The sequence below is a fragment of the Otolemur garnettii genome, unplaced genomic scaffold, assembly GCF_000181295.1.
Source record: "Otolemur garnettii isolate 467f Iridium unplaced genomic scaffold, OtoGar3 scaffold00012, whole genome shotgun sequence".
NCBI lineage: Eukaryota > Metazoa > Chordata > Mammalia > Primates > Galagidae > Otolemur > Otolemur garnettii.
The window spans coordinates 741,027-753,894 of NW_003852407.1; the positions used below are offsets into that span (position 1 = coordinate 741,027).

Below are 12,868 nucleotides of genomic sequence, written 5' to 3' on the forward strand. Positions count from 1 at the left end.
AAGGATGATGAGAGAGAAGGTTTCTCTATCATACTATTGTACACAAAAGGGGCAGAAGGTATTTTGAGCCTGCCCTCTTGAACTCCTACTAATAAAAAGGTGGATATTTCTGATTCTAGCCCTTTGACCATGGGAATATTTTTTTAACAATTGCAAACAAACATATTTGCGTGAATCATGTCGTCATGGGTAGATCAATGACAATTTTATTTTCTAGAGTTAATTCAACTAAACAATTCTAATTCTGTAGGCATTTTCTCTGTTCATCACAGTAATATTCTGATATTTGTATTTGCATTTTAATCATCCTGGAATTGCTATTATTGTGTGTACATTTCACAGTAAAATTTGACACATCAGTTTGGAGTTCATGTTAAGTCTTAATAATATTTTACGTTACTAAGATTTTCATTTTGTTGCTTTATCTCAATTAAGTCAATATCTCCAAGGCCCAGGGTTAAATTCTGCCAAGAAGTTTTGGCATTCAGCCAAAATTAAAATTTTAGTTAGCAAAATTCAATATTTAGCAAAAATGAAAATTTTACTATTTTCAGCCTTAATTACTTTTAGTTTTAATTTGGGTCTATTGATTTTTATAATCCTAATTTTCCCGACAATCTGATAAAAGTGCTGGCCAACACGGCAAAGGCAAAATAGCCCGGGCCAAATATCATAAGTTAATATGAGAGAAAATAAGAAAGGCAATTCAGAAGCCTCCTTCCCTAAGTGAAGGTGCAATCTTATGTACATTTGAGAGATTAGTTTTTGAACCGCAAAATAATTGAATCCATGAAATAGGAAGTTGCACAGGTGCAAGGTTGTTAAAAGATACTACTTGTAGCGATTCCCATCTAAACAGGCCTGCAATCCTAGAGATGCAATATTAAAGTTGTTCTTTGGTAAGAATGATGGAAGCTAGCTCATCTAAAAGCCTTAATATTGATGCAAATATTAATTCATGAACTGTCTGACTCCTAAATTAAGCCTACGGAATCTGGATGTTATGAAGTTCCCTGGATCACCACCACAAATGTATCTATAGGGGGCGCCAGCCACTTGCCTAATCCCATCCTTCTTTGGTTATCAGAACTAATCTGTAATTGTGCTGGATCTACCACTGGGTGAAGAACAAAAGGAATCAGTTAACTTGTGCCCTGGCTCATTTCCTAGAGTCCAATTTCCAGGATGTTTGTAGTGTATAATTTTGAGTCTATTCAAAAGAAGAAGAAAAAGTACATCAATCTACTAGTGATTGGTTTAGATATGGGTTTAAAACACATGCTTAAACAGAGAAGTTATCCCACACAAAACAGAACTGTAATAAGTAGGGATAGATGTGAAGCTTATGTGGGGCAACAGATTTCAAACAAATCTCTTCCTTTTTTATTTAATAGTTTTCTTCTTGATCTTCATCCCTATTATTTTATTTTGTACTTAAAGAAATATAGTCAGGAATAACTTTCCTGAACATACAAGTTATATGCTTTGTATATGTAGAAAAGAATAAAATATTTTGATAAATCAACAAAACATCTGAAAAATTTTATTCTAATTTATCATTCAATATAAGTTATACACATTGGTTAAATTTAAAATATCTACTTGACATCTAAATGTATGTAGTATTAAAAAATGCACTTGCTAGTAAGTTCTAGAACATGGAAAAAAATATAAAATGAAAGAGTAATTAAAACTGATATCCAACAATTCTTTTCCTATGTAAACTTCATCTACTTGGAAGAATCATATGTGAGGCACGAGACTATACATGAATACAATCAGCTCTGACGGAACTGGCCGCTATTCAGCATGCTGACTCAGTGTGCACACTTTGGCAAGTTCAGATCTTACTAACAGGGTCAGAACTGCATCCTCTTTAAAAGTCACTAAGCAACATTTGGAAATTTTACTTGAAAAAATCAAATACTTGATTATTTGTCACAGTAGAAAATTATAAACATGACTTGTGGCCTTTTTGTCTCCAAAAAGGAGATGTTACTCATCAAAAAGCAATTCTAAGTTTACAAGGCTCTATGTGGTTTGAACTAATGCTCCCAACATCATGCTAAATTTTAGTACTTACAGCTCATGGTGGTAGAACAAACCAGCAACCATTTTAAAAGAAGTAGTAGTTATAGGCTATCAGCTTCGTACTATATTTTTAAGACATGCACATGAGGGTATAGTAATGAACATTAAACTCACTGTAACTCATAAATATGAAATACAGTATTTTCAGAAGAGGCATTTGATGCTCTAAAATGTAATACAAATGATTCCTGAAATTCACTCTTAGAGAGATATGAATATAAGTTTAGCCAGATCCTTGTGAAAAATAGCTACCTTCTCAACAAGAGCCTGTTCAGGGAAAGGCCTGGTGCAGACTTGTTAGATCCCCCCGATCTATCACAATCACAGCAGAAACGATCTCACTACTTTCTTTACTCAAGTCCATTACAGCTCCTAAATCGCCAAAGGTTTTGTTTCACTCAGGAAAATCTCAGGTTCCCCAAATTTCTGATAGTCTAACAACACTAGACCAATCTACTCAACTTTTTTTTTTTTTTTTTTTTTTTTTGAGACAGAGTCTCACTTTGTCTCCCTTGGTAGAGTGCTATGGCATTTCAGCTCACAGCAACTTCAAACTCTTGAGTTGAAGTCATTCTCTTGCCTCAGTCTCCCAGGTAGCTGGGACTAGAGGTGCCCACCACAGCACTTGGCTATTTTTTTTTTTAGAGAGAGGGTCTCACTCTAGTTCAGGTTGGTCTCAAACTTGTAAGCTCATGCGATCTACCTGCCTCAGCCTCCCAAGTGCTGGGATTACAGGCATGAGTCACTGCACCGGGCTCTGGCTCAACTTTTATGTAACAAAGCTGTGAGTTGTTTTTCAGTTGTCATGAACTCCCAGATTGAAGGTGGCAACCTGAGCATGCCCAGATGGACCAAGAGTGCAACCACAGGTGGAACCTGAGTGCTCGGACTGGACCAAGGAGCAAGGATTGAATTAAGAAATGGACACCACATGGCAGGATCCAGGATCCAAACAGATCAAGCCCTGGTGTCACCATGTGGCAGGATCCAGTGAGACCATGCTTCCTGGCATCACCCCATCACCATATTCTATCAGATCACTCCTCATTGCCTTCTGACTAGAAAACCAGCCCAACCACTTTGTTTAATGACATACAGCTTTGGGAATTATTCCCAGCATGATCTTTACTTCAGCCAAGTAATAAGATCCTCTTGCTGTGACTGACTTACTGTGTCTCTTTACTGATAACCTGTCTAGGGAAGGAACCTCTCTGTTTGGGAGGAATTGGTATTATCATAAAACTTCAAGTGCTGGACAAAGGAATTTTGCCCATGTGTATTTATCTACTACAATGGGGCTTCCAGGTTAAAGGTGCTCAGAAAATTTCATCCCAAAATAAGAAATTTTTCCCCCTGCATTAAAATCTTGAATGATGCTGATCTTTTCTGGGGGACATTCTAGGGCAATATTACAATCAAACCCTATGTTTTGACACAGGGCTTCTCCCACTCAGACATTGATAATGACTCCCATTTTCCAGGCCTAAGCAGACTTTCTGAATGCAAACAAGACAAGAGAAAAGCAGTTTTTCCAGGACTCTGCCTAAGCTAAACCCCTTCTGGAGTAGACCTCCTGCTGCTTTTCCAGATCAGGAAGAAGCCAAAGGCCTAGCCTCTGTTATATCTGAAAACCACCAGGTCCTAGATGCCTTGATAGCTCAAGAAGAACCTGCATGATTACTGGCAAAAATGCTTGTCACTCAAAGCAAGTAGAAGCTGAGCCCTCCACTTCTTAAAAGATAAGATAAATATTCTCCATCAGATTAACCTATTTCCAAGAATGGGGGACTGGTTTAATGGGGTGTAAGGAGACATGCCCAGATCTGTTCTCTTCCACTCATATTTTCTCATTCTACTCTATGTTCTTGTGTCCCTTTTCAGATCTTTTGTTAACTGAATTACTAGCCTAGCCAGAGATGCAATAACAGCTTTAAATCTAGAAACAACTGTGGCCTTGGAAGGGTACCCCCCCGACTCCAGCCAACTTATGCATTTATATATTATCTGTACATCCCTGTCTTAATAAAAATCAGAATCTATTAGTGAGGAACTAAAAAAGGAAAGATCATTTTGTTTTACTTACAGAAAAGTTAGACACGTGTGGGAGCTCTGCCTTCAAAATGATAAAGACACGTTTAATTCAAATTTTATACATGATTAACACACTATAAAAGCACCTAGGCTTCAGCATCAGAAATTTCATCGATGTCAACAATCCTAATTATAGTTGTATAGTGAACATTAAGTGCTATTAGCAGGAGATGGATAGCCACCAGGAGAACATCGAGGAGAAATGGGTTTTGTCCTGTTTATTTTGATACTTGTAAAAGATCTTTAAATTATTCTCTAATACTAACTTTAACACTAAAGAGATTCATCAAATATCTATTTATATATGTTATTTTGTTAAATGTTTCGAAAAGCCTATGAAACATCCATAACCTCAATTATTTTCAAGAATACTTACCAACTACCCATGGAAAGAAGAGAAAGGTTTTGTTCCTTATCACTCTTCAGTTGCACAGTATTTGAATAGTCAGGATTTAACATACCCAGGCAGTATGAGAATTCTCATGTCCTCATGGTGGCCTCTCCTGAGCACAGACAGAGCCAGTTCTCCCTACAGGACTCCTTGGTAGCACTTATTTCAATTCAGTAATGAATTAACTGTGGGGTTTATTTAATAGTTATCTTTCTGGCTAACTTGTAAATTCCACAAAAGCAGGGCCTAGGTCTGTTTCCCTTGCTATTACCATGTTTCCCCGAAAATAAGACACTGTCTTATATTTATTTTTTCTCAAGAAGACACACTAGGGCCTATTTTCAGGGGGTGTCTTATATTCAGCACCAAAATGCATGGCATGGCTATGTAGCATATCATACAGATACACTGCATAGCCAAGCCCATCACTAGGTCTTATTATCAGGGTAGGCCTTATATTTAACAAATGCATAGAAATCCTGCTAGGGCTTATTTTGGGGGTAGGTCTTATTTTCGGGGAAACACGGTATAAGCACTTACCATGGGGCATGGCAAATATTGAACCATCAAATATTTGTTGAATGAAAACATATATATAATTGTTAAGACACTCAGTTTAGGCAAACAGCCCAGGTCCTAAACATTGGGAAGTCTTAGAAGGATGGAGATCCTTAGAGAGACATGAAGTGTTAGAAGGACAAAGAGGTGACTTATTCAGGACAGTGAAAAGAACTTAAGTTAATAGACATATATCAGGTCAACCCACGGAGAATTTATTTGAAAAGAGACTGGGGTGTGCCCATGAAAATTTTGTCTAAGCCCCCTAAGTTTAAATTATCAATCAGCAGATATTTTGAATGGGATTTCCCCATCCTGCCCTGAAATCACTGTCCCCAGGAACATCGTGATCAGAGAGGACAGGGTCCGCCCCTACTCGCTGGCACTGTCAGAGTAAGGGCGCCATCATCACTCTCCTGGGAGCAATGCATATTTCCTCAGATGCTGGGCACAAGCTAAATATTTGCTGTCACCAAGCAGTAGAAATGTTAAGAGCAAAAGCAGCAAACATTTTGCAGTTGGGCTTTTTCTTTGTGATGTTAAAAAAAAATGAGGTAAAAAATCACCATGGCAATGAATGGAAAGCTGCTAAATCTGTAGGGACCTCCGAAGTGTTAGGCTCTCAGAATTGAAATAAAGCGAACAATAGTCTCTCCCTACCCTTCTGCCTGAGCATAGGCACACCACATAACTAAGAGAAATCCTTCCATAGGGTCTGGACAGTCTGAAAGTTGGACTGGCTTAGACACAAATTCCCATTCCTTTCACTTTAAACTATTCTCGTTTTTAAGAAAAAGTAGAAAAAAAATTTTTTTTCAGTCCAGGTTTATGCCAAGACTGGAGGCCTCCCGGGAGGCCTCTCCTCCACCCACACATGCAGAATGGGCCTGTTCCTTCTTTCAAATTCTAATCTGAAAATGGCACATTCTTCCCACTTGCCCCCTAGCCTTGTTGGCAGATTATCAGGATCCGCATCTTCTCCTGTGGAAGGTCTAATTATTAAGTAATTAAAGTTCATTTAATAAAAAGAGACTTATCAATTGGGGGACAGACCTTGGGACTGGAAACATGCCTTGCTTTTAAATATTCAGCAGTGTGGTAATGCTCTCCCAGCCACCGGAGAGCTGCTCCAAATGCTTTGTTTGCACCAAATTAAAGCCTGAAGGTTACATCCCTTCAAAGTCAGAACTCCTGTGCCCCTTTTTTAATGCTCAAATTAGCTGAAGGGCAGAGAATAGAGGCTATGCAAAGAGAAGTTCTCTAGATTTAGCCTGTTTTAAAAAAGCCAGAAGACCAAGAAAGAGTATTCCTGAAATTTGTCAGAAGCTCCTTTCTGCCGGTATAGCCCACGTCTCTCCACGTATTTTCATTTCCCTTTATTCCCCACCCCCATCCTTTCTTTTTTTTTTTTTTTTTTGCTTCATTTTCATAGGCAAAAACACAGGCTCTGAGGTGGTTGGCTAAAAGCAATTGCTGGATTGTAGACATTGCAAGTCTAGTGAGTGTGCCTGGGGGTGCCAGCCATACTCACCCCCTCACTCTAATGGGATCCTATAAGAAATATCCATGTGGCCAATTATCAGAAACTCAGCAGGATGCAATAAAAGAATTGCAAAAGGGAAAGGACGGTATTACAGGCAAATTACACAGTTTGTCCAGCTCTGCAAATTCAGTTCAGCACACACTGAACTCATCTCCTAGGCCAAAATATGTACAAGAAATGTTATCAAGTAAGTCTATCATAGAATCATCTTTAGGTTTTATCTAATAAAACATACTCCAAAGGACTGGTGCTGTCCTGGATCCTTGAAAGAAGAAAGGACTGACTGTACATGAGACCCAGTACCTAATCATGGTCATTTGAAACTCCTAATTCTCAATAATGAAGAACCAGTTGGAATACTGGCCTGTCATCATCAGACCTGGTAGCCCACTAGATTCTTTCCTTTCTGGCCTTCAAATCCATGGAGTAATTCCAAATTCTCCCAAATCATCCTCCTTGGTTCCATTCTCAGGACGCCTACTGCCCTGCACTGTGCCATCACAGGAAATAGGAAAAGGTGCCATCTCTGAGGGATGAGTTTTCCTAAAGGCAGTGCATAGGATCAGACTGCAAATCCACAGCTGGACTTCAGGCCCCACTCCCATTTTCCCCTGGACATGGTCATCAGATGATATGAAGGACATGTATATAAATGATGCATGAATCACATATGATATGAATTACACCTATGTGCTTAACAGCCCTGCTCCTCTTGTCTTTACTATCAACAATCAGAAAAGCCAGAATGGGTTTGGCCCATCCATGCCCTTGATTAATTTCAGGGTCAACAGAAGCAGTTTTGGGAAGCACTGTTCAAGGTAACATTTTAACAACTTCCTTTTTTTCATCTGAGCTGCCTTATAAAATCTATTCTCAGCTTAAATAATGAAGAGAGCTCTCGCATCTCATCTCTTCCTCAAACTCACCTGGTATTATCTTCCCAGGTTTAGATCCCTCTTATAATCTATTACCCTCCATAGAAGATAGAATGGAATCCTTCCTAGGATATTTGCTGGGCCTACTGGGGAGTGTACATAATTCAAGACAGGCAAATCAGCCACATAACACAAAAGCAAACCAGGTACAGTGGCAACTACCTTCTTCTCGGCTGGGCTGTCCTATCTTTGATGACTGACATAGGTTTTTACCTGTGGGTTTGCATTAAGCCAAATACAAACTCAGTCACATAGATTGATCAGGAGTTCTTCATGTGCTTATTTACTTTACCATAAGATATTCTATAGGACTTCTTTAAAGAAATAAGACTTCTAATGTATAAAAATGTTCATTACTGATCAAAAACTGATCGTATAAACAAAAATGATATAGCACTTTAGCCTATCAATGTTGCAAACCTTTTAAGATGATCATTAACAGTGTTTTAGAAAGTATGCATCACATTGATACTACCACTTCTGAAAGAGGATTAGGCTATGTGCATCATAACAATTTATCCCAATAATTATATTTCTGGGAATCTATGCAAAAATATGTGAAGGAAAAAAAAGCCATTAAATATATAAATGACAGATGGTACATTATTTAAAGTAGTGAAAAATAGAAAATGGGCCAACTGTACCATTGGTAATTGGTTAAGCAAATTATGGCAAAACCATTTCTTGTAACATTCTATACAACCATAGACAATTATATCATTAACATTTTTAAAGTGAGAGAAAATGATTTGATTTTTTCCTAAAAAAGACCCTATCTTTAAAAATATAAAAGGAAACTTTCATAACGTTTCCAACACCCTGTTCAGGGCATTATATTTAGTACAAATTGCAAGTAACTCTTCATGAGTGTATTGATTTCATGAAGAGATGTTTACCTCCACGGGCTTCGACAATATGTTTATTTTCATTCTCTACAGACAGAATTCTTTTTATAAAAACCTAAGATTGGTTTATAATCAATAGCAATGAATGATTTTACAGAGTTCATGCACAGCCCCTCCATCAAGCTTAACTCTCATGATGCATGGCTAACAAATGGTCATGACTCTCATGAAAGTTGATTATGAAGGCAGCTGATATCTGCTGGGCCTACCGAGGAGTGTACATAATTCAAGACAGGCAAATCAGCCACATAACACAAAAGCAAACCCTTAAAGTTAGTATGATATTCTGCTTTTCACCATGTCAGTGTCACCACCCCTTTGCAACTTTATCCGGGCTCACTTGCCAATTACATTACTGAATGGAAATTTCCCGATCATCCATCTATTACCCATCCTGTGTGATAGGAGAAAATGAAAGGTCTCTAAAACTGCTTATACTCTGTTATACGAGTATGGTATTGCTTTCTTTTTATTATAAAACCAACATGTTTTGACTATGGTAGTAAAATAAGCTCCATGAGGTTGTAATCTATGACTCCTATACTTTGCTATCACTCCTTAGCAACACAGAGTAGCACACAATAAATGCTTTGTAATTTAGTAATCTCTGTGTTAATGAACAAATTATTAGTACAGGTTTCTGCTATCTTTCATTAACATGTTATATACCAAGTTATACCATGTTATACTTATGTTAAGATGCAATTACTGTTCAGGAAGTGATCAGTCTTCTGGATTTTGGAATTCCAGGGAGGAGTATAAAATTCACATCCAACATATTTTCTGAGTGAGACATTACAAAGCCCCAATAACAGCGAAACCTCTAGGCCTAAAAACTTGGCAAGACCTTCCCCTATTAGCTTCAAAAGTCATTGAAATAAAAATCTCTTGGGTTCTGATTGTTTCAAACTTTTAATGAGCATGTTATCCAAAGGATTAAATTACCTTCTACCTGACTATCCATTATATTAACCCATGTGCATATGTTTTCTCTGACCAATAGTACTGTTTGGGTACGCACTAGGCACTATATAAAATATAGTAGGATAAGACATTTGCCTTCATACTGCTGTAAATGTCACTGCTGAGATTCTATGCTCATATATTTTACTTTACATTTGTTTGGTAGGACCATATTCTTCTCAATAAAAATCATCCTTTTTCCTGCCAAAAGCATCTGCCTTGGACCCATATTCAAAACATGTAAAAGACAGAGATTAAAGAAAGGAGAAACCTAAGGGGAACAAGTTTCTAGTACAAGGAGGCCTCAGAGAGAGTCATATCTGCTCAAAGCCTTTATTTCAGAACTATATAATTCATTAAAGTTAATTTGGTAATAGCCAAGATTCACATCAAATATATCAAAAGAGTCTATTTTTTTCTCTCATAATTTTAATATCTTTTTTCCTCCCCATAAAATCCATTTTGTAAAATGAAAAGCAAGAATTCCCAACAGAAATAATAATTTAGATTAAAGACTTCTGGTAAATCTATATAATTTTAATTTTAATTTGGAAGCACCTACTGGGGGAAAATTGGAGCTAGTCAAATGCATTTGCATGCTGTGCCCTCGCACAATGAAATTGGAAAAGCAAAATAGTTCTGCTTAACTTGTCTGATTTTCAGCCTGAGAAAAATCAAAACTTGTTGAAGAATTACTGAGCTTTCAGTAGCTTGACGCAAACCGACCTGATAAAATGAGCCATTCAAAGGGAGATGGGTGAACTGTGACTCTGAAGTTTGTAATTTGAAATGTGTCTCCCACTCATTCAAAGTTTGCCACAAGAGCCTGCAAGGATCCTTTATCCCAAACACGTTTTCAGACGTGAAACAGCAGCAAGCATTAAGCTATAGAAGAGTGTCTGTAAGTTGGATAACAGTCTATCCTTGATGAAAATCTTTCAGTTGTGAGATCTTTCCCCAGCATCCAATTGGATTATATGACACCTGGACCAGGAGAAAGAAGGAATAAGGGCACATTTATGAAGTCAAAGATGTATTTCTCCCCTGGATCTAAGGGGGCCTGAGCCAGAAGCCAGTGCATGTGATAGGAAGTAAATCTTTCCCTCGGAGGAGGCTTAGGACATACGCAGTTTTGATAGAATCAGATCAGCCACAATATTGCTTCCAAGCTTACTTATGATCTTTCCTGATGCTACCATCTATGAACTTAAAAAGAAGTATTAAAGTATTAAGAAGCATTTATTAAAAGGAAGCATGGTTCAATAGACCGAACACGAGCTTTGAAGATCAATGGGCAAAGAGGAATACAGCAATAGATTAAACTGGGGCCACAGGCAGGGTGGATAACTCAGATGCTATATAGCATGTTAGTAAGTTTGTGTTTTATTTCAATTACATTGAGACACTATTAAGAGATTTTTAAGCAAGGGAGTGACATGATCCTATTTATATATTTTGAAGATCATTCTGGCTGCTGCTTAGAAAATAGTTTTGGGGGGGTAGAGAGCAATGCCAAAGTGGAACCTGGAATCTCAGGTGGCAATTAACAATAGCCAGCGTGAGAGGAATTATGGCACAGGCAAGGAGGTGACAAGGGGAATGGAGAAAGGAGAGTCTAGATATATTTTGAGGTAAATCCACAGGACCTGTTCAAGATTGAGTGGGGTTTATGAGGGAAAGGACAGGCCAGGAATGAACCTCAAATAAACTATTCAGGTTGCAATTTTGCGGAGGTTATGTGAGTACAATGTGGTCTACGGAAGGCAGCAAGAAAAAAGAGGACACTTGAGCAAGAGATGTGGTATTTAAAATTAAACAGGAGTAAGAGATCAAGTAAATCATTGGACCATAATCTCTGAAGCTCAAATTGAAAGGATTAGAGATGCTGACCATCAAGTTTCTTCCCATTTATAAAATTAGATATCTTTGTGGTTCTACATTTAAACAAATTAACATGCAGCCAGTCTTTACATTCACCTGGAAACATTTAACTAATGTAATAGGTACACTGGGCACTTAAAATCACCGAAGATAGAAAGGCAGATTGCACATTCCCCATGACTCTCCCCCAAGGGACCTAACCGTCTAGGAGAAAGCGCAGAGCTCACCAGGCAAGGTTTATCCAGAGGGCTCATCACAGACCAACCCAGAAACAAGACTGGAGGTGCATGGTAAGAGAAGAGACAATGAAAACCCCAATATTGCAAAAAGTGACCAACTCAAGTTAATTTAGACAGCTCATTTCTTTGCTTGTGATAATAAGTCCACTATCTTGTCATTTATTGAGTCTTCTCCTTAATTTAGAGTCACTCACTCTACTTTATTTTGGGTCTATAGACAGAACACTGGTTCTCAAAAGTTGTCTAAATATGGTTATCTTAAAGTCATTTAGCTTTTCGAGGAAGAGAACATCAAGTGCTAGTTTAAAACAGCTGGAATTATATAAAATTTAGCCAAGTTTTTTGAATTCACTTTGAATCAAATTTTGTCTTCTTTTAAGTGAACTCTTTTAATGTACTTTACTCTTTTCTTGGCCTCAGTATTTGAGGATTTGAGGCAGTCTTCTGTGTGACTTACAGGCACTTTCACATCAGAATACCATCAAAGACACATATTAACATTTTACTGTACTTTTAGTTTGTTCTTTTAGGAAATTTGCTACTCATCTGTGTCTTATATCTAGAACCATCTTTTAAGACACCAACAGTCCATCAATCTGAGGTTTCTTACAAGAGATGTGCAAGGTAGGTAAATTTTCACGAGTAAATTTGCAGAGTTGACCAAATTTTAAGTTGATTTACATCACTATTTCTCAAGTTCCCTACCATCGTAGACTAGGATCCTCTTGGATCTGTCAGTTCATTCACTCTCCATTCTTGCATCCTAAAATTCTGCATTCGCAATCACATGTCTTACTCTAATTGATCTTCTCACTCAGCTCCTAAACATGGCTTTGCACTTTTCCATCTAACTCGTCATCTATGCCTCTCTCTGCCCTGCAACCTTCTGTCCAATTAGTTTGCTCTTTCCCAACTTGGGAGGGCTCAGTCTTCATTGGATTTGTTCAAAAGTCTATCCATATTGGTTGGTACATAGTATGCACTCAATAAATATCTGTTGAATGCACAACTAAAATATCAGAATACAAATGAATCTTCTAAATCCAAATCAAATATACATTTCCCATTTTCTTCTCTGTCATCTCAGAGGATTTATTCTCATAGGCACTCATTTGGCAATTCATTGGTTGTAGTTACCACATTTCCATGCATCCCTTCTTCTATCCAATTAAATTTCAGATTCCTCAAACATAGATATACTGCTTTATGTTTCTGTGGACATTCATGGTGTCTTGCATAGTAAAACCATCCAATAATACCCTCTTTGTTTT

The 12,868-nt window shown here is 37.7% G+C and overlaps 1 protein-coding gene across 1 annotated transcript in view; it reads right to left on the reverse strand.

The window, feature by feature from the left end:
* DCC (DCC netrin 1 receptor) overlaps positions 1 to 12,868 on the reverse strand; it is a 685,279-nt gene that overhangs the window by 562,767 nt on the left and 109,644 nt on the right. The window lies entirely within an intron of this gene.